At 44.4% G+C, this 25,154-nt stretch overlaps 1 pseudogene; it reads right to left on the reverse strand.

Moving 5' to 3' along the window:
* Positions 1-805: 805 nt before the first annotated feature.
* On the reverse strand, positions 806-25,154 carry LOC147983353 (scarecrow-like protein 3; annotated as a pseudogene).

Here is a 25,154-nt window from a genome sequence, read left to right on the forward strand (position 1 = left end):
GCGTGCACTCGGCAAAAGATATCAGCCGTGTGTCTACAATGGAGGCGGCTGCCGGTGCCTTCACGGAACAGCCTATAAGCTCTGTGGCCAATGTTGGCACTCGGCTTACAGGGTCTAAAAGAGGTCTCCGAGGAGTTTAGCTTTCATTTATTTGTCCTAAACAGTTGGGATAAAGGAAATTTTATCCATTTACTTGCACTTTGTTCCTCTAAACCAAAGGGATGTATACTGCCACAAAAAGGAATTTTATATTCTTCTATCATACTAAGTTGGAAGACAGTAGAGAAGTCGTCGTGCTAAGGTCCCATAGGAAGAGGTTATGATTTCTTCTCGCATGTGTACGTTTGTCCTTGCGAGAATGCACACACAGAGAGAGAGAGCTAGAGGGGAGAGAGGGAGAGAGAGGGAGATGGAGGAAGATAGAGAGAGAGTCGAACATTCTGTGGTTATTGATTTGCTATCATACTAGTACCTCGTACTTTCAACTTTTAATTGTGGCATAAGATGAAACAACAACTAGGAGTACAATAACAAGAACAACTCAAAATGTCTTGAAAGTTTCAAAGATAACCAAAACATCTTGAATGTTTCAAAAATAAAAAAATGTCTTGAACGTTTTGCAACTTCTATTTGTGGCACAAGATGAAACAACAGCTATCGCACAGTAGGATAACAACAACAACTCCAAAATGATAACAAGAAGTTCGGGCAATCAACTAAAATCATTTTCATCAAATGCATGAAATTATTGCAATGAAATGATAAATATGCAAATATCACATGTCACAATATCTAGTGATCCTCGTCACACCCCACGCCAGGTCGGGACAGAGAACAACAGGATGTCGCGCCAGTGGATGAAGGAGCACATATCCTTCTCACTGGAAACCCTGTACTCCCTGCTGCAGCCGGTCACCATCTAACCCAGCATGACTGTTTGTACCATTGCGTCGGCGCTCATCACGCGAATCCGGCGGCCTTCATCCGCTCCACCCACTTTACCATCCGATCGTGGCGCTCCCGGCGTTGCACGCCATCACAGACAACAATATTCCTGATCTCTTGCAGGAGCAGGCACCATTCCACGTCCGACCGCTCCATTGCCGACACGCGTGCAGGTACGCTCTCCTCCAAGGCATCAGATAGGGCCCTGTAGTAGTTGAGCGCATTGTCGAACCGGCCCATGAACTTGCCGTTGTGGTCGGCCTCCTGCTCTGTCACCACCATGAGCTTCGGCGATAGCTCCGCTAGGTCTCGGAGGAGCACGTCGGCCTTCATCATGGTAGCATGGGCCTGCGCTTTTCCTTTCCTGTCATGAGGACGAGCAACCACTTCTGCAAACTCATCGGCGAGCAGATGGTGGAGCTGTAGTGTGGAGGCGATGACCAGTGCTTCACTGATCCTGAAACTGAGGGGCTCGATGCTGAGCAGTTGATTGATGTGGAGTTTCACCAAGTGGAACTGGAAGCCGATGTGCAGGCTCTTGGCTTCCCGGGCGACGAGCGCACCGGTGACGAACAGGAACTTGTCCTCCTCGTTGACAATGGTCAGACAAAGGATTTGGTTATGTGTGCCCGCTCTCGGATGCTTGGCAAAGAGGTGGAGGAGCAGAAGCCACTGGGCAGTGTCAGCGCCGCTGAGATCGACAACATCGAGCAGGTCATTCCTCTCCATCCGAGCTGCATCGATGGTGGCGTAGTTCGCCGTGGTCCCGATGAGGTGGAGAAACGGGCACATCTTGGCGAAGTAGCGGCGCACTGCGGCGGCCACCGGTGCATGGGTATTCTTGTGCGCCTGGAGGGCGCGGCACACGCCCTGCCATGGCTGGACCACGCGCAGCGCTAGAGCGTCAGCGAACGATGCCAGATTGCTACATATCCTCTCCAGCCCCTTCTTTATCAGCTCCTTGTCCCCTTTGCCGAACGTGGCGGTACAGGAATATAGAAGTGTGATAAGGTCTATCGTGCGCTGTGCAGGTTTCATCAGGGATGCGGTAGTAGGCGCCGCTGCCAACCTCACCTCCGGCACGAGGAATCTTGTATTGCCGTTGATGCTGGAGTACGAATGTCTAGTTGAGTCCGTTTCCAAGATCCACCGACAACGATGTCCTTAGAGGTGGGTTCACTGATACACTGGTGTGCCAGTTTGATGTTTAACGAACGCTAGGAATAAATTCTTGATTTGACAATTTTTTTATACTTAAAGTTAGGCAATGGGGGATAAGGTGATTTAGGATAATCATATATTTCTTCGGTTTAAAAGTACTAGTCATCAACCCATGGGTCGGACGGGTTAGCAATAAAAAAAAGGAAAATATACATCTAACTAAAGTGTAAATGACATGTTCAAAAAAAGTGTAAATAACATTGGTGTTACTAATGTTTCTTAACAAGAATACAAAAAGAAACACTTTCTACATATTATTATACAAACATATGAATGTCTCTACTACTTATCCATAGGAAGGGATAGCTATATTTTTTCACCAAGTTCTTTACTGGGGGTAACGTCGACTAAGATACAGAAGAAAATGAGTTGAATGACATCGGATGTCGAAAAAACCTTACCAACCTCTGAAGTACAATACTGTATACATGATGACTCGATCACAAACAACTGTTAGTCAGTCAAAGAATAATGTGGTGGACTGAGAAACCTTAGGCCATGTGAAAATCAACTTGCATGTTAATTCAAGAAAAAAAACATAGTTGCGATCATGAATGAACGATGTGGGACATCTAATCAGAATGGGAGCAACTGAAAAAACTTAAGAACCCCACCTTCTTAAACATGGCTGAAGTAGTCGATAAAATGTTTTCCATTAACAGGTGAAGCAAATAATTGCATGAACCACTTAACAAAAGGGTCATTATGTGGAATAACTTACATGTGGCTAATTAATGTGTAAATAACATGGCTGGCTAACAACCTTCTGAAAAGAACCAACACATACATCTTACACATTTGACATAAGAATAGTTTACTGATTTTAGACCCACTGACATTCATATATTTCTCTGGCAACAGGAATACAAATTGAGATCCATCGATAGAGGAATCATTTTCATGCCTATAGAAATTGAGCCTCAAGTCAGATCTGCAAGATCAAACTTATTTTTACTGTGGTTAGTTATTTCACCACACTAAACTGTTTATGAAATTAAATTTACCATACACACTTCGTTGATGTACTGCCATAAAATTCCAGGGTTATTGTACATGACCTCTAGAGCAACATTAGGGAGAAAACTATAATTATTGAGCCTATAAATTCACAGTTATTGATTCTTTTTTCCTTTTAGAAGGGAAATTTCGTAATTATAAATATTGAGCCTATAAATGAACACATTTAACAGTAATCCTAATGCCATACTACTGTTTTCTCACAAATAAAAAAGGAGATATTTTTTCTATATATACACATGGAATATATACAGTTGATAGTCTCTCGTTTTAGTGAAATCGAATAAAAGCACAATAGTTATCAGTTGATAGTCTCATCGGCAATTTAAATTGAACATGATTATCGCTAATTACTCTAATTATTTTATTCAAGAATTACTATTATTGAAATTTTACTGAGGTGGTCATAGTTATTGATTCTTTTTTTGCTTTTAGAAGGGATTTTTTTGATAATTGTGTATGTTGGTCCTATACATGAACGCACGTCAACCTAATAGTAATGCCATACTACTGCTTTCAAAAAAAATAGAAAAGGAACTAATTTTTCTGTTTATACACCTAGAAAGCTTATACGTAAGCAAAGATACTATGCATCTTTGTGGATATTAATTTTATTCTGCACTCCTCACAATATCAAAATGCCAAAAAAAAATCAGAACCATGGCGAGTAATAATAACTTGGGAAATTTGAGAACTCATTCTCGGTAGAATATATTTAAAACTCCAGGCAAGTTAACGGAAATAACAGCAGGACTAATACTTAACCAAATATTCTACGACAAGCAGACCAACTTCTACTCGAAGAAGGAAAATCACCTACAATAATCGTTACCCTCCTATTGTTCTTATGTGTATTTGGCATGAACTTCTATATAGAACAACGATGGAACCGACGGTGTTATTGTTTGAACATTTGCCTCTGGAATATCGATGCGCATACAAATTAAAGCCTTCTGAAGTCTTTTGTTTTTCTGCATGTAACTCATGAATTAAGAGCAGCAGCGTTCATAATCAACACATTTACTTGGGCATTCAGCACGCTTGCTGACGTTAACACCTAATGGTGATGCTTTTTTTTACTAATGATTGAACACCAATCTCTCCCGTGAAAATTCACAACGCCGGTGCAACATCAAGGAAATTATGGTGCATGCACAGATTATCCCCACGTTGAAGTTGCTTTTGCCACTACAACATATAGCAGATGGCTCTTGAACAATCCCTACAGGGAACCAAGAAACACTAAAAGCTACAAGGAAACCACACATAGCAATCCAACAACTATTAAGAGGGAGATAACCCTGACACGCTCAAATAATATATATTGTAATTAATCATCTGAAGTAGAGATTAAGTTCTGGACCTGGAAAAAAGAAAGATTTCTTTGAAGTGGTCTGGTTGTTGGTAGTGATGTTTTTTTCGATGTTGTATGCCGGGCAATGGTGGGGAAAACTGGAGACCAAATCTTGGGTAGCACGTGTGTTATGTGATCTTCCTTACTGTAGAAACATTGGCTGCTAGGTCTTGGTAGGTTGCATTCCGTATCACATGTGAAACACGGGCTAACCCAGGTATGCCACCAGCTAGTTCTGATGGGGCAATCCCTACCCAGTACTGCTGTGTGGCTACACACTGGTCCAGATGGTATTAGCTCACTGTGCACCACAGATTGTAATGACTCCTTTTAATTAATGAAAGGTCCCATTCGCGAAACCAAACAAAAAAATCAGTCGAAGGAAGTGTCAGTGAGCAGAGAACGTGCCGCTAGATGAGATGGTCGGTACAAAAAAGTGGACGCATGCATGGGGAAGATGAAACAACAACCTCTAGGTGAAACCATCATGGAGAGATTAGGGCATGATAATTGAAATAGATGAAGGGGTGGCTGTGGGAAAGATCTTCGCTGCTCATTTTCTCTTCTTTGCAAATTATTTTTCTTTTTGAGAGATAACAGACTATACATGAATCTGTAAGGCTCTGCTTGGCTTTTTCTTCCCTTTTGCGACTTCTTTTTCTTATCTGGGAGATCGCAGCCTGTAGAGACTCATAAGGCTGTGCGTGTTTTTTTTCTTTTTTTCTTTGAGTCCTTTGGTTCTGTGAGATCACAGTCTATAGATGAGCCCCATTAGGAACAAGTGTTGAGGTGGGACAAAGGGCAATGCCTTCCTGAGATACTTCATCCAATGATTGTAGATAACTAGTAGAGATATCGAATGGATAATTTTGATTGTTTTTCTAGGATTAGCGTGAACCTCCAATGGTGCTTCAATTTCGTAAATATAAGATATAACATGGACTAAATATAACATGGAGAGATGTTATCAACGACTCTTCATGATACCTTCTTCATATGATACATGAATTCCCTGGATGTGGATGCCTAAAAGGCAGGGAAACTGTTTGGTTTTAAAATTTATTTTCCCTTGGATTATATCAGTGTATTTTAGGTAATATATGCTCATATTTTTTATGTAATCTTAGAAACATTATTAGCTCAGTTTTCATAAGACGTTTGCATGTATTTCTAAAACTATTCATGTAATTTCCAAAAACGGTTCACACATTTAGGAAAATGTTTAACTTTCCGCGCATCCTCAATAAATGTTCATAACATTTAATGTAATCTTGATACATTTCTCAAAGTGTTCATGACATTTGGAAAATGTTCACATGTTAAAAAAAGTATCCATGAAATTTCTAACAATGTTCATGAGTTAATTTTGGGTACAAAGACTAGATCGCCGGACTTCATCATTGATCGCATCCTCTACCTCTTCTCTGCTCCACTTGGGACAACAAGCATCACTGGAGTTCGTCTTTATCTATGTTGTGGTTCGTCAAAGCAGGACTATAGAAGAGAATGGATTCCTCCGTGGAGGAGTTCTACAACTCAAGGGTGATCCTCCTACTGAAGAAAGAAAATATATTAGACTCACGATACAAGGTAACTGGTATTACTGTCGCACTGACACACTTTATGTACACTATGATCCAAAGTTTCTCCGCTCCTAATCTCTCTACTCTAGGAAACCACTTATATTTTAAGTATTCTAATTGATGTTCTTTATTTTTAATTAGTTATTATTCCCGCTGCCACAACAAATACATTTTACCACTCTGGTATATTACTTCACGGGACAATAATATCATCTGCAGATTCTCAAACAGTTAGTTCACACAAGCCATTTTGTGTGTGACTGAGAAGCTGCTCATACTCTCATCCGCCCTTCGTTGGGACGATAACTATTGGGATACTTACAGAAATGTGCTACAATACCTTATGTGTCTTGCAGGCCCTCAAACATTTTCTGGCGCCATTGCCGGGGAGCTAAGCGCATAGCACCTGTCGAATATCAAGTACCCAGGCATTGCCATTATTTTCTAGTTCGCTTATTAGACCTATGCCTGATTTCTTTAATAACTTTTTGTGCCTAAAATGATACCTATACTTCATACCAATTGCCTTTGCCAGATGTTATCTATGACTCTTCATGGTAACTTCTTCATATGATAAGTGAATTCCCTGGATGTGGATGCCTTGGTTTTAAATTTAACTTTCCCTCGGTTTATATCAGTATATTTTGGGTAATATACACTCATATTGTTGATGTAATTTTAGAAACGTTTGCATTATTAGCTCAGTTTTAATGAGATGTTTGCACGTATTTTTTAAAATTATTCATGTAATTTGCAAAAATGGTCCACGCATTTAGAAAAATATTCATGAAAGTTAATAACTTTTCCCACACCCTCAAGAAATGTTCATTACATTTAATATAATATTCATGCATTTGTCAAAGTGTTCATGACATTTAAAAAATGTTCACATGTTAAATAGAGTATGCATGACATTTCTACAAATGTTCATTGATTAATTTTGGGTACAAAGACTAGATTGATGGACTTCATCATTGACCACATCCTCTATCTCTTCTCTGCTCCACCTGGGCCAACAAGCATCACTAGAGTTCGTCTCCACCCGCCTTCCTGATGAGATCCCACAATGTACCAAGGACTGTTTAGTAAGTTATTATTCCATGGTTAACATAATGCGTGTTGTCCAATTTAAGAGCCCAGACAACATTATCTAAACACCTACGTAGGTAACACATAGTGTTTAGTGAATCTGTAACCTCCAGGTGATAGGTGGAGATATCTACAAGGAACAAAGACACCGTGAGATAATGGTGATCCAGAGAACTTAATGCATGATTCCGGTTTAACAACATTAATCGTGGAGACAACCACATTATAGATTCGTCAAAGCATGACTATAATAGAAAATGAAATCCTACATGGAGTTCTACAACTCAAGGGTGATCGTCCTACTGAACAAATAAAATACATAAGGCTCACGATAAAAGGTAATTGGTATTACCGTCACACTGGCACACTTGATGTACACCATGATCCAAAGTTTCTCCACTCCTAATGTTTCTACTCCAGGAAACCACTTATATTTTCGGTATTCTAATTTATGTTCTTTACATTTAAGTAGTTATTGTCATCGTTGCCACTCTCTGATATTTTCTTCGAAGGACAAGGTTGAACAAAGATATAATATACTACCTTATTCTAATATAACTAGATGGAAGGCTTGTGCACATAAATTCATGATTAAATTTTTCACTTTATCCAAGATAGCAAAACTCTGAAAAGAGCTAACATCTTTTTCTCAAAAACAAAGAGAGAGTTTAGACTAAGCTTGGGGGAGATACTCTAAACTTTTGAATCCCTATCCTAATCACGGTTTTGCTGAATATGTTATACCCCACTTGTTTGATGATGGAATAGACAATGAATCTAAATCCATTCTTCATATGAGTGTAGAAGGAACATTTCTCTCTTTGAGCTTGAAACACAAAAAGCTTTGATAGAAAAGATTGTTGGGGAAAGTTGCATGAAAATGAAAAAAAATTCCTATGAATCACAGAAGATCTAATCTAGGAGATGTATAACTACGATAGGGGAGTGTGTCTACATACCCTTGTAGATAGAAAGCGTTAGCGTCATAATGCGGTTGATGTAATCGTACTCTTCACGATCCAATCTGATCTAGTGCTGAATGGACGACACCTCCGAGTTTAGCACACGTACGGCTCAGCGGTGTCCTCTCTTTCTTTATCCAGCAAGCAAGGGAGAGGAGGTAGATGAGATATGAACCAACACGGTGGCTTGGTGGTGGTAATGTCAGCGGAACACCGATAGGACTTCGCCAAGCGTTGACGGATCGAGGTCGAGGCTTATCAGGAGAGAGACGAGGCTTCGGTTTGGTGTGTCGAGGCCTTGCACCCCCTCCCCACTATATATAGGGGTGTGGGAGGGCTGGGGGCGCAGCCCTAGCCCCTCCCCCAAGAAGGGGAGGCGTCCAAGGGAGGAAACTTGCCACCCAAGGCAAGTGGACTCCCTTCCACTTAGGGTTTCTCCTTCCCAGCCACATGGGCCTTGTAGGGGCTGGTTCCCTTGGCCCATTAAGGCTGGTGCGCCCCCACTACATCCCATGCTACTGTATGGGACGTGGTGGAACCCTACAAGGACTTCTAGACCCCTCCAGAACTTTCTGGAACCTTCCGGTGACTTCCCGGTGCAATACTGAAAAAACCGGAGTTTTTCCCGGAACCCTGACCACAACTTTCCATATATAAATATTTACCTCCGGACCATTCCGGAGCTCCTCGCGATGACCAGATCCCATCCAAGGCTCGGAACAACCTTCGGATTTTCCACTATTAATATCTCAATACTACCTAGCTCTACCAAACGTTAAGCGTGCGACCCTACGGGTTCGAGAATCATTTAGACATGACCGAGACTCCTCTCTAGTCAATAACCAATAGCGGGACCTAGATGACAATATTGGTTCCCACATATTCCACGAAGATCTTTATCAGTTGAACCATGATGTCAAGGATTCAGTTAATCCCGTATACAATTCCCTTTGTCCGGCGATATGTTACTTGCCCGAGATTCGATCGTCGGTATCTCCATACCTAGTTCAATCTCGTTACTGGCAAGTCTCTTTACTCGTTCAGTAATACAAGATCCCGTGACTAAACTCATTATTCACATGCTTGCAAGATTCTTGTGATGTAGTATTACCGAGAGGGCCCGAGATATATCTCCGTCACACGGAGCGACAAATCACAGTCTCGATCCATGCCAACCAAACAAACACCTTTAGAGATACCTTTAGAGCACCTTTATGATCACCCAGTTAAGAAGTGATGTTTGGATACACACTAAATATTCCTCCGGTGTCAGGGAGATTCACGATCTCATAGTCTAAGGAACAGATACTTGACATGATGAAAGTTGGAGTAAATAACTAAATGATCTGATGCTAAGCTTACGGTTGGGTCTGTCCATCACAGCATTCTCCTAATGATGTGATCTCGTTATCAAATGACAACTCATGTCTATTGTTAGGAAACCTTAACCATCTTTGATCAACGAGCTAGTCTAGTTGAGGCGTACAACAGACACGGTGTAGTTTATGTATTCACACATGTATTAAGTTTCTAGTCAATACAACTCTAGCATGAATTATAAACAATTATCATGAACTGGGAAATATGATAATAACAAATTTATTATTGCCTCTAGGGCATATTACCAACAAAAATCATGATTGCTAAGGAGCAACGGAATACCGATGATCCTACTAAGTTCATAGCAAACGTTCCCATGTTGAAGATATGGAGGAATTTTGAAAGGTATCCCAAGAAAAAGGTGAACCTGTTGAGCAAGTTAAACAAGAAAAAGTAGATATCTTTAGTATCAACCAGCAAGAGGACGAGCTCAGTGAGGCAATGAATAAATTCAAACATCACCAAGAAGGTTTTAATAGAGACCCGAGGCAGTGTATTTATCAGAATGAAAAGGTTATGTCTTACCTCTCTAGAGAATTAGATGAAAAATCTAGACACACATTCTAGCATGATAGAAACCAATGCTCACAAACTCCTAAAGTACAATCTTTCATTCTTGCCAACTTGATAAAAATAATCTCTTTTGTTTGAATGGAGTTGGCACGCAAATTGGTAAAACAATGCAGGACCCGAAAGGACCTCAATGGTACGAGAAAGAACAAGAGTAAAGAAAAGAGATAGTCAACGCCAAACCCAGAAGGATGAAGACATCATTACAACTGATGATGATCGAGAAGAACCTATTCATAAAATGCACAAAATAATGAAGAGGATGGGGAGAATAATAAAGAAGTTTGATTCATTCGCAGAAACCATCGATGGAATAATGAAAAGGAGGTTGCCCTAGGACCTGATAAAGCTAAAGAAATAGCAGTAGAAAACAAGAGCAAGCCTCCATTTCCAAGAAGTACTAAAGATAGACAAGTCACACAAGACAAGATTAAAGATAGAGGTAAGGAGAAAGAAAAATAAAAAGGTAAAAACTCTTCCTTATCCGAAGCCAGTTAGACCACCTTTAAATAATGAACTATTTGCTTCTTTCTTAAAAGATATTATTAGAATTCTTATGTTTCTTTCCATGTCACTAACATATTGAAAATTCCTACATTTGCAAAGTTTATGAGAGATATTATTAACAATAACAGATCATGAATTTAGAAGAACGGGTGGCAATGATAACGAGTTATCCCTTTGATGGGAAAATATCGGCAGAGCTAGGAGATCCAGGTATACCGACAATATCTTATTCTATGGGTAACATTGATATTCATAATGCTCTTTGTGACATCAGAACATGGGTAAGCATTATGCCTTTGACACTTTATAAAAGGTTGAATTGAGGAGAATGTGTCCCGACAGCTATAACATTGCAGCTGAATAAAACGTCTACTAAGATGTCAATAGGAGTAGCCGAAGACGTGCTCTTGAGATTGGATAGACACATTATTCCTATAGATGTTACTATTCTTGATATGTCTGAAGATGAAAAATTATCTATTATTCTTGGGATACCATTTTTAAATACCGTAGGTGCAACTTTGGATTGTGCCGAGGGTAAGGTGACTTTCAGAATTTACAATGAAGGGATAGTGGAAAAGTGCGTTCCACCTCAGAACATAATTTGTGCGGTTAGTGAGAAGGAACATAGGCCACCTCGGTTCTGTGTTTGGTATGAAGGTATGAGGTCGAGCTTAGCAACCTAAAAACCTGTGCTTAATGGGAGGCAACCCATCATCTAAATAAAAAATTGAGTTTTGATCTTTGTAGAAACTCTCCATGTTGAACTTTGTTTCTGCGGAAGAAAGATATCAGAAGAAATAAATCATAAAAAGGAGGAGAGGATAAAAAGGAGTCCATTTAGTGAAAGGATGGGCTCAAACAGCCTATCGTCTTGAGCGTGTCATACTGTGGGAGGAACATATACAACATTGCCCCCCTCCCATCCCCCAAGATCAAATTGGTTGTGCTCCGATGCTTCAGGATATTGGCTGCCTCAACCCAAAATTGCATGTGCTCCAGATTGGGGACGAACTAATCATTTTAAGTATTATCATATTTCAGCTGGATTTTTAATTTTGTCCAAGCTTCTATATGTCTGCTTGAATCGTGCTTGTTTACTGTCTAGGATATATTTTTCATCAAGAATCCAAAACCTTGGATGACAGTGATCAGTAGCTATCGAGAATATCAAGTACCTAGGCGTTGCCATTGTTTTCTAGTTAACTTATTAGACATATGATTGATTTGTGTAATAAACTTTTGTACCTAAGATGCTGCCTACACTGCATACAAATTTTTCTTTGCCAGATGTTATCTAGGACTCTTCATGATACCTTGTTCATACGGTAAGTGAATTCGCTGGATGTGGACCCTAAAAGATAGGGCAGCTGTGTGGTTTTAAAATTTATTTTCCATAGGTTTATATCAGTGTATTTTGGGTAATATATATGCACATATTTTTTAGTAATCTTAGATACATTTTTAGCTCTGTTTTAATAAGAAGTTTGCATGTATTTCTATAATTATTCATGTAATTTGCAAAATGGTTCACGCGTTTAGAAAAATGTTCATGAAAGTTAATAACTTTCCGCACATCCTCAATACATGTTCATTACATTTAATATAACATTCATACATTTCTCAAAGTGTTCATGACATTTAGAAAATGTTCACATGTTAAAAGAAGTATCCATGAAATTTCTAACAATGTTCATGAGTTAATTTTGGGTACAAAGACCAGATCGATGGACATCATCATTGAGCACATCCTCTATGTCTTCTCTGCTCCACCTGGGCCAGCAAGCATCACTTGAGTTCGTCTTTATCTATCTTCCTAATGAGATCCCACAAATTACATATGATAGTTTAGTAAGTTACTATTCTATGGTGAACATAATGCGCGTTGTACAATTTATGGGCCAAGACAACATGACATATTGTTTAGTGAATCCATAACCTCTTGGTGATTGGTGGTCATATCTACAAGGAACGAAGACACCATGAGATAAATGTGATCCAGAGAGCTTAATGCATGATTCCGGTTTAACAACCTTAATCGTGGAGATGACCATCTTGTGGCATCACCAAAGCAGGACCATAGAAGAGAATGGAATCCATGTGGAGTTCTAGAACTCAAGGGTGATCCTCTTATTGAACAAACAAAATATATTAGACTCACGATACGAGGTAACTGGCATTACTGTCACACTGGCACACTTGATGTACAACATGATCCAGTCTCCCCGCTCCTAATCTCTCTACTCTAGGAAACCATTTTTATTTTAAGTATTCTAATTTATGTTCTTTATTTTTAAGTTATTATTCTCGCTGCCACAAGCAATACCTTGTACCACTCTGGTATATTTTTTCATGTCACAATAATACCATCTGCAGATTCTCAAATTGTTAATTTACACAAGAGCTGTGACAACTTGTGTGTGACCGAAACGCCGCTCATACTCTCATTTGCCCTTCGTTGGGACGATAACTATTGGGATACTTACACGATTGTGCTACAATACCTCATGTGTCTTGCAGGCCATCAAGCATTTTCTGGCACCGTTAATTGCCAGGGAGCTAAGCGCATAGTATATGTTTAATAAGTGATTCACAGGTGTTGTTATTGTAGATGTTTCATTTCTCTGAGAGAGGCGCTGCTTGTTATAGTAGAAGTTGTCTACAATCTTACATTGTGCATTTTCCGCGGGTGCTACAAGCTTCATTAACAGAACAAACAAACAAAATAAAACTACTAAGCTGAACACTTTGTTTGCATAGATGTCGATTACTCCAAATAAAGAGAAGACTCTAAGGGAGTATTGTGCTCTGTATATGGGCTCAAGATCTCCTCCGAGTATTCGAGTTACTGTGAACAAATCAATTAAGTGAAAAGGCGTGCCTTTATAGGAGATAAAGAATAGGAGCCTGAAGCACATCTGATGTTGTTTGACGCTTTGTGCGGTACTTATAAAATTAAAGATGTGCGTAGAGAACTTATCTTGATATGACCCCTCTAATACTTTGAGAAGGACAAGGTTGAATAATGATAAAGGAGACTACCTTATAGTAACATAACTAGTTGGAAAGCTTGTGCACAAAAATTCATGATTAAAAATTTCTCTTTCTCCAAGATAGCAAAACTCTGAAAAGAGCTAACCTTTTCTTCTCAAAAACTAATAGAGAGCTTAGACTAAGCTTGCAAGAGATACTCTAAACTTTTGAATCTCTATCCTATATAACCATGATTTTGCAGAATATGTCATACTCCACTTGTTTTATCATGGAATAGACGATGAATCTAAATCCATTCTTGATATGAGTGTAGGAGGAAAATTTATGTCTTCACCTTGGAAGCAGGAAAAGCTTTGATCGAAAAGATCATGACTACTAAGAAGCAATAGAATACTAATAATCCTACTAAATTCACATGAAATTTTCATGTCGAAGATATGGAGAAATTCCAAAAGGTAACCAAACAAAAAGGTAAACCTATTGAGCAAGTTAAACAAGAAAAAGTCGATCTCTTTAGTATCTATCACCAGGATGACGAGCTAAGTGAGGCGTGGAATAAATTCAAACATCACCAAGAAGGTTTTGCATATTCGAATCTCCGAAATCTTTAGACAATAATATGTGATTTTGATTGCTGAATTTTTTAGCAATGATAGGGGCCGAGCAATGATTGAATGCCGACTTGTCAGGAAGGAGGTAAAAAGGCCAACAAAGAGTTAAGAACTTAGAGAAAAAAATATATAAAGGTGAAAAGGCCCATGTATATTGCACTCCAGCGGCGTCCTGCCATGACCAGCGGCCCTAATTTTGGAACCAAACCCTAGCTTTGACAATCATCGGGAGAGAGAGTGTAAACTCACTGTTGGAGGTCACGCAACCAACCCCAATCCAGTGCTCGGACGCAACTCTCTGGCCTCTCTTTGCCCACTCACGCCATCACTCTGACCTCTCCTTTGTTGACACCATGGATGTCCTCATTGACCGTATTCTATGCTGCCTCCTTGTTCCACCTGGGGCAATCACCACCACCGGCGTCCTCCCTATATATCCCAGGAGATGTCAAGTCCGCCACCTACTCCAGCGGCCGGCGCGTCAACATCAGCGCCCTCCCCAAAGTCATCCAACGCCAGATTGTCTCCAAGCTCCCCATGAAGGAGGCCAGTCGCATCACTGTCCTGTCCTCTAGCTGGAGATTCATCGGGCCCTCTTCAACTTCCGAAGTTTTGTAGTGGAACATGGGTGGGTGAGGGAGTCCTAGATTAGGGGGTCTCCGGACAGCCGGACTATATTCTTTGGCCGGATTGTTAGACTATGAAGATACAAGATTGAAGACTTCGTCTCGTGTCCGGATGGGACTCTACTTGGCGTGGAAGGCAAGCTAGGCAATACGGATATGTATATCTCCTCCTTTGTAACCGACCTTGTGTAACCCTAACCCTCTCCAGTGTCTATATAAATCGGAGGGTTTTAGTCCGTAGGACAACATACAATCATACCATAGGCTAGCTTTTAGGGTTTAGCCTCTCCGATCTCGTGGTAGATCAACTCTTGTAATACCCATATCATCAAGAATAAATCAAGCAGGACGTAGGGTTTTACCTCCATCAAGAGGGCCCGAACCTGGGTAAAACATCGTGTTCCCTGCCTCCTGTTACCATCCGTCTTAGACGCACAGTTCGGGACCCCCTACCCGAGATCCGCCGGTTTTGACACCGACATTGGTGCTTTCATTGAGAGTTCCTCTGTGTCGTCGCCGTTAGGCTTGATGGCTCCTTCTATCATCGATAGCGATGCGGTCTAGGGTGAGACTTTTCACCCCGGACAGATCTTTGTGTTCAGCGGCTTCGCACTGCGGGCCAACTCGCTTGGCCATCTGGAGCAGATCGAAAGCTACGCCCCTGGCCATCGGGTCAGGTTTGGAAGCTTACATTACACAGCCGATATCCGCGGAGACTTGATCTTTGACGGATTCGAGCCCCTGCCTTGTGCGCCATGCGGCCACGATGAGTATGATTTAGCTCTACCATCGGACCGTATTCAGGAGATCGCACCGGCAGCCGCTCCGAGCCTCAACTCGGAGCCAGTTGCGCCATCTATGGACGGGTGGATATACCCCATCACGGAGGCCGTATCCTCAGCGGCGATCGAGCCGAATATCGACCTTACCCTTCACGAGAGCCGTGTTGCCAAACTGCCGGATCCTTTCCTGGCCACGGACTCCAAACTGCCTGCGCCCGTGACTATCAAATCCGACTGGGCGCTAATCATGGAGTTCACCTCCACAGATATCTTTCAGCACTCGTCCTTCGGCGACATACTGAATTCATTAAAGTCTCTCTCCTTGTCAGGAGAGTCCTGGCCAAACTATGTCCGGCAGGATTGGGATGCGGATGACGAAGAAATTCACCGCCCACCCACCACCCACTTAGTAGCCACTGTCGATGACCTAACCGACATGCTCGACTTCAACTCCGAAGATATCGACGGTATGGACGACGATGCAGGAGACGAACAGGAACCACTGCCCACAGGGCACTGGACGCCCTCTTCATCACATGACGTATACATGGTGGACAAACCAAAAGAAAACGACAACGAGGAACGGAAGGACGCATCGAAGGGTTGTCCCCTCGAGAAGCAGTCAAAGCGGCGGCGTAAGCGCCGCTCCAAATCCCGCCTCGGCAGAAACAACGATCATATAGACCCAGCGTTAGAGCAGGGTGAACCATCGCCGGACAAGGGCACCACGGAGAATCAAACCGAACAACCCGACTCTGTCAAAGATAATAGTTCAGACGACATCACACCGGACAGACACCCGGAGCAACAGAATGCCCATCAAAGGCTTGTTGCCACCGCGAGGAGTCTAAAAAAGCAGAAGCAAAGGCTCAAGGCTGCGCAAGACACACTCAGAATCAGATGGAGTAATGTACTCAACACAGCAGCGAAGTACGGCGGTAATCGCCCCACCAAGAGCTACCCGAAGCGGAAGTTGCTACCCGAATTTGATGAGGAGACCTTAGATCCCCCGCAACCAAAAATTAAAACGGCCATCTGGCCGGATAGACGACCTCACGGCCAACATAGAGCGGCAAACCACGCCGCACATAAGCCAATACGCGATCCACGCGAGGGCTCGCATCAAAAGGACGGCGCACCCAGATCCATCTATGGACCACGCAAGCGCGCTACAGCATACGATGCAACACAACAAACATCCGAACAACGCGGTACACCTAGATACAGGGGTGCCGCACACCCCCTATGTTTCACCGACGAGGTGCTAGACCATGAATTTCCAGAGGGATTCAAACCCGTAAACATAGAGGCATACGACGGAACAACAGACCCTGGGGTCTGGATTGAGGACTATATCCTCCATATCCATATGGCTCGAGGAGATGATCTCCACGCCATTAAGTATTTACCCCTCAAACTCAAAGGGCCAGCTCGGCACTGGCTTAAAAGCCTCCCTGAAGGCTCCATTGGAAGCTGGGAAGAGCTCGAAGACGCTTTTCGGGCAAATTTTCAAGGGACGGATGCGGATGATTTAAGTCATATAACTCAACAGTCCGGAGAGTCAGACCGAAAGCTTTGGAACATGTTTCTTACTAAAAAGAACCAAATAGTCGACTGTCCGGACGCCGAAGCCTTGGCAGCCTTTAAACACAGCGTCCGAGATGAATGGCTTGCCAGACACCTCGGCCAAGAAAAGCCGAGAACAATGGCAGCATTAACAAGCCTCATGACCCTCTTTTGCGCGGGCGAGGACAGCTGGCTAGCCCGATGCAGCACCAGCGACCTAAGTACATCCGAAGTTAGAGATGGAAACGGGAAATCACGACGCAGCAAAAATAATAAGCGCCGGAATAAAGAAGACAACCCGAAGAGCACGGCGGTAAACGCCGGATTCAGAAGCTCTCAACCAGGTCAGAAAAAGCCACCCTCTAAAGGCGCCAGAGATGAACTGTCCAGCCTAAACAAAATTCTGGACCAAATATGTCAGATCCATAGCACCCCCGATAAACCTGCAAATCATACCCACAGAGAATGTTGTGTCTTCAAGCAGTCCGGCAAGCTCAACGCCGAACACAAGGGGCAGGATACACCAAGCGAAGACGAGGATGAGCCTCGCAAGCAAAGCACTGGGGAACAGAAGAAATTTCCACCAGAAGTCAAAACAGTAAACGTGTTACACGTGATAAAGGGGAGAAACAAAGCGGCACTCCTAGATAAATATGCCCAAGGGCCTACCACCGCGGAGTTCTGCCACTGGCCGTCTCAACCGATCACCTTCGATCATCAGGATTACTCGGCAAGTATCCGGCGCGCAGGATGGGCTGCCTTGGTATTAGATCCAATAATTGACGGATACCACTTCACACGAGTCCTGATGGACAGTGGTAGCAGTCTAAACCTGATATATCAGGACACAATCCGCAAAATGGGGATATACCCAACGAAAATTTGCCACAACAATACTACCTTTAAAGGAGTAACGCCAGGCCCAGGGGCTCATTGCACGGGCTCCCCGCTACTAGAGGTTATATTCGGCTTCCCCGATAACTTCCGTAGCGAAAATTTAACCTTCCACATTGCTCCGTTCCAAAGTGGCTATCAAGCACTATTTGGACGCGAAGCTTTCGCTCGCTTTAATGCAATACCGCATTACGCTTCCCTCACGCTTAAGATGTCCGGTCCACATGGCATCATCACAGTAAATGGAAATATTGAGCGATCCCTGTGCGTCGAAGAGAGTGCGGCTGCCTTGGCAGCCGCACACTAAAACGGCCTCACCAACTAAAGCACTCGATAGGTCGTCAAGACTACGGACACAGTTAGACGAGTCCGACGCAGCTATATGTACTTCATACAGGTTTGATGGCCAGACCCCTATTACAAATACAAGGGGCTCAACGCGCGCAGACAAGTGGCAATTCTTACTCATCTTGAATTGTACATGGTTCCTTTAAACCTACCTTTTTGCACGACAACTTTTCACCTAAGTTCCTCTCTTTTACAAATGACCATCGTGCTACACCCGTCCAGGATACGGCACAATGGAGACACAGGCGCAGACGTGCAGCAGGGAACCGTTCTAAGGATTCTTTTTAGATTAAGACCCCGCGTCAACCTTTTTTACTATCTCTTGTTGATACACATCCCTCGGATTCTCAGTACCATTGAGAAGGATGCTGACGTCTTGGCATGTGGCCATGTCAGAACAATGCACGTACCTGGACACCAGGGGCTTCTTACAGAGGGCATTGTTTAGGCCCGGTTTACACCATAAAGACCGAATACCTTAGGGAGTGTTCGGCGTCGCGAGTTTGGCCTTATATGCATCAGCTCCGAATCATGTCTTTAGTCAAATGTTGGGTTTGCCCGGCTCCTGTGTTTTGTTGCCTTACGTTCCGCTCTATCGGCTAAGGCGGCACCAGGAGAACTACTGCGATTGTGCCCCGGTTCATCCGGACAAGCACCTCAGTAGAGAAAGCCGAAAATTGACTGTCATGATATAGCGTGAGACTGGTCAACCACTCGATGACCTATCAGAATGTTAGAATTCCTCCGCCTTAACGAAGGGTCGTTTCCCGGCCGGGAAAGTACGCACCCCGAATTCGGATGAGTGCGGAGCCACCAGGGGCTATATAGTAGCCCCACTGTCAAACTCCTATGGCTAAGTGAAAGTGTTAAAGCATTATAGTCCGGTTGCCTAGTTCGCTGCGCCATCACCTCCTTATTAGGACCAAGACATTGGATTAAGTGTGAATACGCATCTTCTGCGAACACCCCCGCATTATATGCGTGGGGGCTGAAGCCGACGACTGCAATCTTTCAGGTTATACACATGCATACATAAACGGCCGCACAGAAGGCATCACAATACTTTCGGGCACACGTATAAATACAACCTTGATAAATTCAATAAAAAACATTGTTTTTACAATGGGAATACATGTTATTCAAGCATAATATTCTTCGAGCACTGGGCCTCTATCAAACGAGCACCCTCAAGAACTTCTTCAAAATAGTGCTCGGCAGCCACTCGGCCTATGGCCGAACCCTGCACCGCGAGAGTAGCAGCATCCATCTCCGCCCAGTATGCTTTGACACGGGCAAGGGCCATCCGCGAGCCTTCTATGCACGCCGACCTCTTCATCGCATTGATGCGCGGCACCGCACCAAGGAACTGCTGCACTAAGCTGAAATAGCTATTCGGCTTCGGCTTTTCAGGCCACAGATGATCTACGACGGACCTCATGGCAAGTCCGGACAACCTATTGAGTTCGGCCCATTCAGCTAGCCGATCGGTCAATGGAAGCGGACGCTCTGGCACGTTGAACTGCGACCAGAACAGCTTGTCCACTTCCCGATCTATTTGATCTCGGAAGTATTCAGCCGCATCGACAGCGCTCGCCGCCAAGTCCAGATATGCGTCCGCCGAACTCCACAGCCGATCCAGAGGGGCATACCGCGGATCTCCGAGCTTCCTCCGCAGCAAAAAGGGCTTCCTAGCCACAATATCACAGGCTTCACGCAGTTCCTCCTTCTTCGCTCTCATGGCAGAACGGGTGTCTTTGGTCGCCATCATGGCCTTTTCAAGGTCCGTCGCCTTGGCTCGATTTTCTTCTTTAAGGAACTGGCAATGGTCGGCAGTGTCTTTTAACTTTGCAGCCATCTTGGCCATTTTCTCTTTGCTCTCGCAATGCGCGGCCTTCTCGGCTTTCAACTCTTCGGCCGCCTTCAAAGCAGCCGCATTACTACTCCTTGCTTGTTCTTTGGCTCGGGCAAGTTCTGCCCGAAGGGTTTCCACGGTGGCAGCTCCATCTGCAGTCACAACATATTAAATATATTGGCATCACGCTGCTCTTCCTATGTGACATTCACCAGAAAACATCACTTACCCTGTGCCTCGTCAAGCCGCTTGTTAAACAAGCTCGATGTCGGCATCTGCCGCATCCAGTTGCCGCTTTAGTTCGGCAAACTCATTAGCCCGGCTAGCCACCGGAGCTTCCACCACCTGCACATAAAAGCGGTATGGTTATTACCTGGGACTATGATCCTCTGTTTGCCGCCGTTCTCGGCGACAACCAGAGTCTTAGGGGCTACTACCTACACAGGGCACACCTAAAAATGTGCGGTACTATCACAAATGTATATCATTTTACGTACCTCAAAGCCCATTAGGAGACTCATAAAGGCGTCATGCAACCCGCTTTCGGCAGACGAAATCCTTTCCATCACCGTGCCCATCAACATATGGTGTTCTTCTGAGATGGTCGCTCGCTTCAGCAGATCCCTCAGTGCGTCCGACCGCATACCAGACGGCGCCGGAATCTTTTGTTTGCCCTCTTCAAGGGCCGGATATTGGGGACTTCGGGTGACCATAGGATTATCTTCTGGCCTCACCGGACCCGGGGAGGCCCTCCGTGACGACACCTCAAGGTCGCCCGCTTCTTGAGCGGGGGAGTCCGGGGGAGGCGTTTCGCTCTCCATCATCTCCGGAAGAAGATCCCCTGAAGACGAGCTCTGTTGAGAAGGGCTAAGATCCGAACTGCAAGATAAACGCTTCGGTTATTTTCCTCGGAAGTAAGGTATAATATCTTTACTATTAAGCATTTTTTATCACTTACCGCTCGTTAGAGGGCTGATCCCCGCGCGGACTTTGTGTGGCAAGAGCACCCTCCGAGGCAGGACCCTCTGGTGGAGACTTCTTCTCCCGTTTGGAAGCCTTGGTTTCCGGATCTTCAGAGGCAGTCCTCTTCCTTCCCCGGAGCGAGAGAATGTTAGAATCTTCCCCTTGGTTATCCTCCTTCACGGAAGCGCTTATTCCCTCGGTTGGAATTGGTAGCGGTGGGGGGCCGCTTTCGCCCTCATTATCCCCCCTTTATCTTCCTTTGAGGTCTCCGGGCAAGGTGCTAGCTCGAGCATCTTTTCCAGTACCGGATGGTCCAAACCCTCAGGAAGGGGGGCCGAACACCGAATCATCTTCGCCTTTGTTAGCCAGTCCTGGTCAAAGAGCGATTTCTTAGAATGACGTCACGATAAATGAAAGACGGTGTGTTCGGCTAGAGGATTACTTACTTGGTCGACGGTGCGGTTGCTGCTCAGGCCCACGTCCTCGGTAGTATCCGGACACTCTATTTGGGGTCCGAAGAATGATTTATACATCTCCTCGTGCATCAGGCCAAGGAAATTCTGAATAGTGCGCGGTCCTTCTGGTTTGAACTCCCACATGCGGAGGGGCCGGCGTTTGCAAGGCTGGACTCGACGAACCAGCATGACTTGCACCACCGTAACCAGACTGAAATATCCTTCGAAGAGATCTTGAATGCGGCTCTGCAGTATAGGCACGTCCTTGGCTGGACACCAGCTCAGCCCTCTGCTAATCCATGACATCAGTTGTGGTGGAGGGCCCGAGCGGAAAGCAGGGGCAGCCACCCACTTGGCACTTCTGGGAGCTGTGATGTAAAACCACTCCCGTTGCCATAATCCGGACACCTCTGGAAAGGAACCCTTTGGCCATGGAGCTCCAGCGATCTTGCTTATTAATGCGCCTCCGCACGCTACATGCTGCCCCTCGACCATCTTCGACTTCACGTCAAAGGTCTTGAGCCACATGCCGAAGTGAGGGGTAATGCGGAGGAAGGCCTCACATACGACAATAAATGCCGAGATGTGGAGAAAGGAGTCCGGGGCTAGATCGTGGAAATCTAGCCCGTAATAGAACATCAAACCCCTAACGAAGGGATCCAGAGTGAGGCCTAGACCTCGGAGGAAGTGGGAGATGAACACAACGTTCTCGTTGGGTTCGGGAGTAGGGACGACCTGCCCTCGGGCAGGCAGCCGATGCGAAACCTCGGCGGTCAGGTATCTGGCCTCCCTCAACTTCTTGATATCCTCTTCCGTAACGGAGGAGGGCATCCACCGGCCTTGAAGGCTATATTCGGACATGATTGAAGGTCCGAAGCACCTGACCTGGGCTTTGGGTGTTAGAACTCGAGGCGGGGGAAGGATTCGATTGAGCACGGGAGGGAAAAAAAGTAAAAGCCTTGTCCCTTTATAAAGAGGGTGAATATCAAGCGTCCTCCTAGTGGCCATTTGGGACTTGCCTAAAATCTAGGAGTCCTAGGCATGATTGGGTTACCCATGACCGTATTGATGAGAATCCCATAATTAGGGGAACACGATCTCTGCTTTGACAAGACGTGTCAAGAAACTGCCTCGCGTTATGAGCGGGGCTAGTCAAAGGAAACGGTTCGAATAATCACCAGACTATGGCATAATGTTATATTGCCAAAACGTGTTGGCAGATTAGATTTGTGGAAATATTATTCTCTCTACAGTGGTATGTGGAAATTATTTTGCAGGGTCGGACACTATCCTTGTATCCAAATTCTTCCGTGATGTATTCGGAGGAGGAACCCGCCTTGCAATGCCGAAGACAACACTGCGCGCCGGACTCATCGTCATTGAAGCCTGGTTCAGGGGCTACTGAGGGAGTCCTGGATTAGGGGGTCTCTGGACAGCCGGACTATATCCTTTGGCCGGACTGTTAGACTATGAAGATATAAGATTGAAGACTTCGTCTCGTGTCCGGATGGGACTCTACTTGGCGTGGAAGGCAAGCTAGGCAATACGGATATGTATATCTCCTCCTTTGTAACCGACCTTGTGTAACCCTAACCCTCTCCGGTGTCTATATAAACCGGAGGGTTTTAGTCCGTAGGACAACATACAATCATACCATAGGCTAGCTTTTAAGGTTTAGCCTCTCCGATCTCGTGGTAGATCAACTCTTGTAATACCCATATCATCAAGAATAAATCAAGAAGGACGTAGGGTTTTACCTCCATCAAGAGGGCCCGAACCTGGGTAAAACATCGTGTTCCCTGCCTCCTATTACCATCCGCCTTAGACGCACAGTTCGGGACCCCCTACCCGAGATCCGCCGGTTTTGACACCGACAGTGGGCCTTGGGCTCTCAACATCCAAAAACTGGCTTAGTGACAATCATCAACAATTAGAGACGTTGATGACAGTGAAAACCGATGATCTTGCCTCTATGGCTAGATCAAGAATTGTTGACACACACGTTTTGTGACCTTGCTAAAGGTGTTGGCTCGAAGCTCGCTTCAGGAATGAAACTCTCATGTTTGACCTTTTCTTGAACTTGTCAATATTTGTGCACGTGCCATGATCCCTTCTCTTGAAGGCTTTGTCTATAGGAGGGCGTGGACGCCTCCTACGATGTAGGTGTCGACCCAGACTCTTTGGATGATGTTGGGCCATGAGTGAAAGAAGATCCCTTTTACTTCTACTACCATGGTGGTTGCACCGTGATGTGGGTGGTTAGTGGTGTCTCGGGCATGGATGTTAGGGCGGCGGTCCTGAGTGGCGGTCCGAGTGGTGGGCTCTCCGGCGGGCACCATGGTGGCGGTGATGGCTTTCCCTCTTAGTCATGTGGACGACGGAAGTTGGGGCGGAGGGTGGCCCTGGCATGCTCTCTGTTTCAGTAAGTGGCGATGCCTCGACCCAGATCTGGAGATATGTTCTCGTCACACTTGTTCTTGGGACCTCGAGGTGGCTCGGGGGAGCGACCAAGCGAAATCGTGGAGCTTAGGTGTAATAGGGCATTGCGTGGCTTTGTACTCATATCTTCCTGTGTTATCTTTTGGTAGCGTAGTCCATTCGGTTGTTGCTTAGCCTAGGATCGGCTTTGTAAGGGAGCAACCTCATTACCTTTTATTTTTCAGCTGTGTACTCTATTCGGTCGTTGCTTTATAGATAAAGCGGGACAAAAGTCTATTTCGAGAGTATTTATTATTTAAGCCGGTTCGCTTGACATCAACGCTAGCTTGTCTTTGTTTAGTATAGTAGAATAATCATTAACAGTATGTGATTGTGTGCGTAACACATGTGATTTTGTGCATCAAGGGACGCAAAGGCTGCACGCACTATCCTCCTTTAAAAAAATATAAGACAATATCTGTATTTGCATATTTGAGTCTCCCAAATCTGTAGACGCTGTAGTTCCTTTAGGAGACCATGCCTTTGGATAAACTATATTCCATCCTTTCTTACGGCTTGTGTAATGAAGGAATGTAACCCCGCTGCTTAAATCATAAAGCTCTTGAATTCCAAAAAAAAAATCTGTAGACAATGTCTCTAGCGAGTGTCGCAACTCCAAGACATGTCAACGGGAGGTAAAAAAGGCCTAAAACGACAAAGCATTATGAATTTAAAGAAAAAAATATAAAAAGTCAAAAGCCCAGGTATCTTGTACTCATGCGGCTCCCGACCAAACCGGCCCAAATGTCGGAATGGAGCCCTAGGTCTGACAGAGAGTGTAAATTTACTGGTGCAAGACTACTAGGGTATCCAAATTTGGATCGCTGCCAACTACCAATCCATTCCCGTCTCTCTTTCCCCGGCCGCCGCTTTGACCTCTCCTGACGCTCACGCCGTCGGCCGGCTCTCTGACCCCCCCTTGACCTCTCCCTCGATCCACGCCACTGACCTCTTCAT

This window comes from Triticum urartu, chromosome 2A (assembly GCF_056163025.1).
Source record: "Triticum urartu cultivar PI428250 chromosome 2A, HENAU_Tu73, whole genome shotgun sequence".
Lineage (NCBI taxonomy): Eukaryota > Viridiplantae > Streptophyta > Magnoliopsida > Poales > Poaceae > Triticum > Triticum urartu.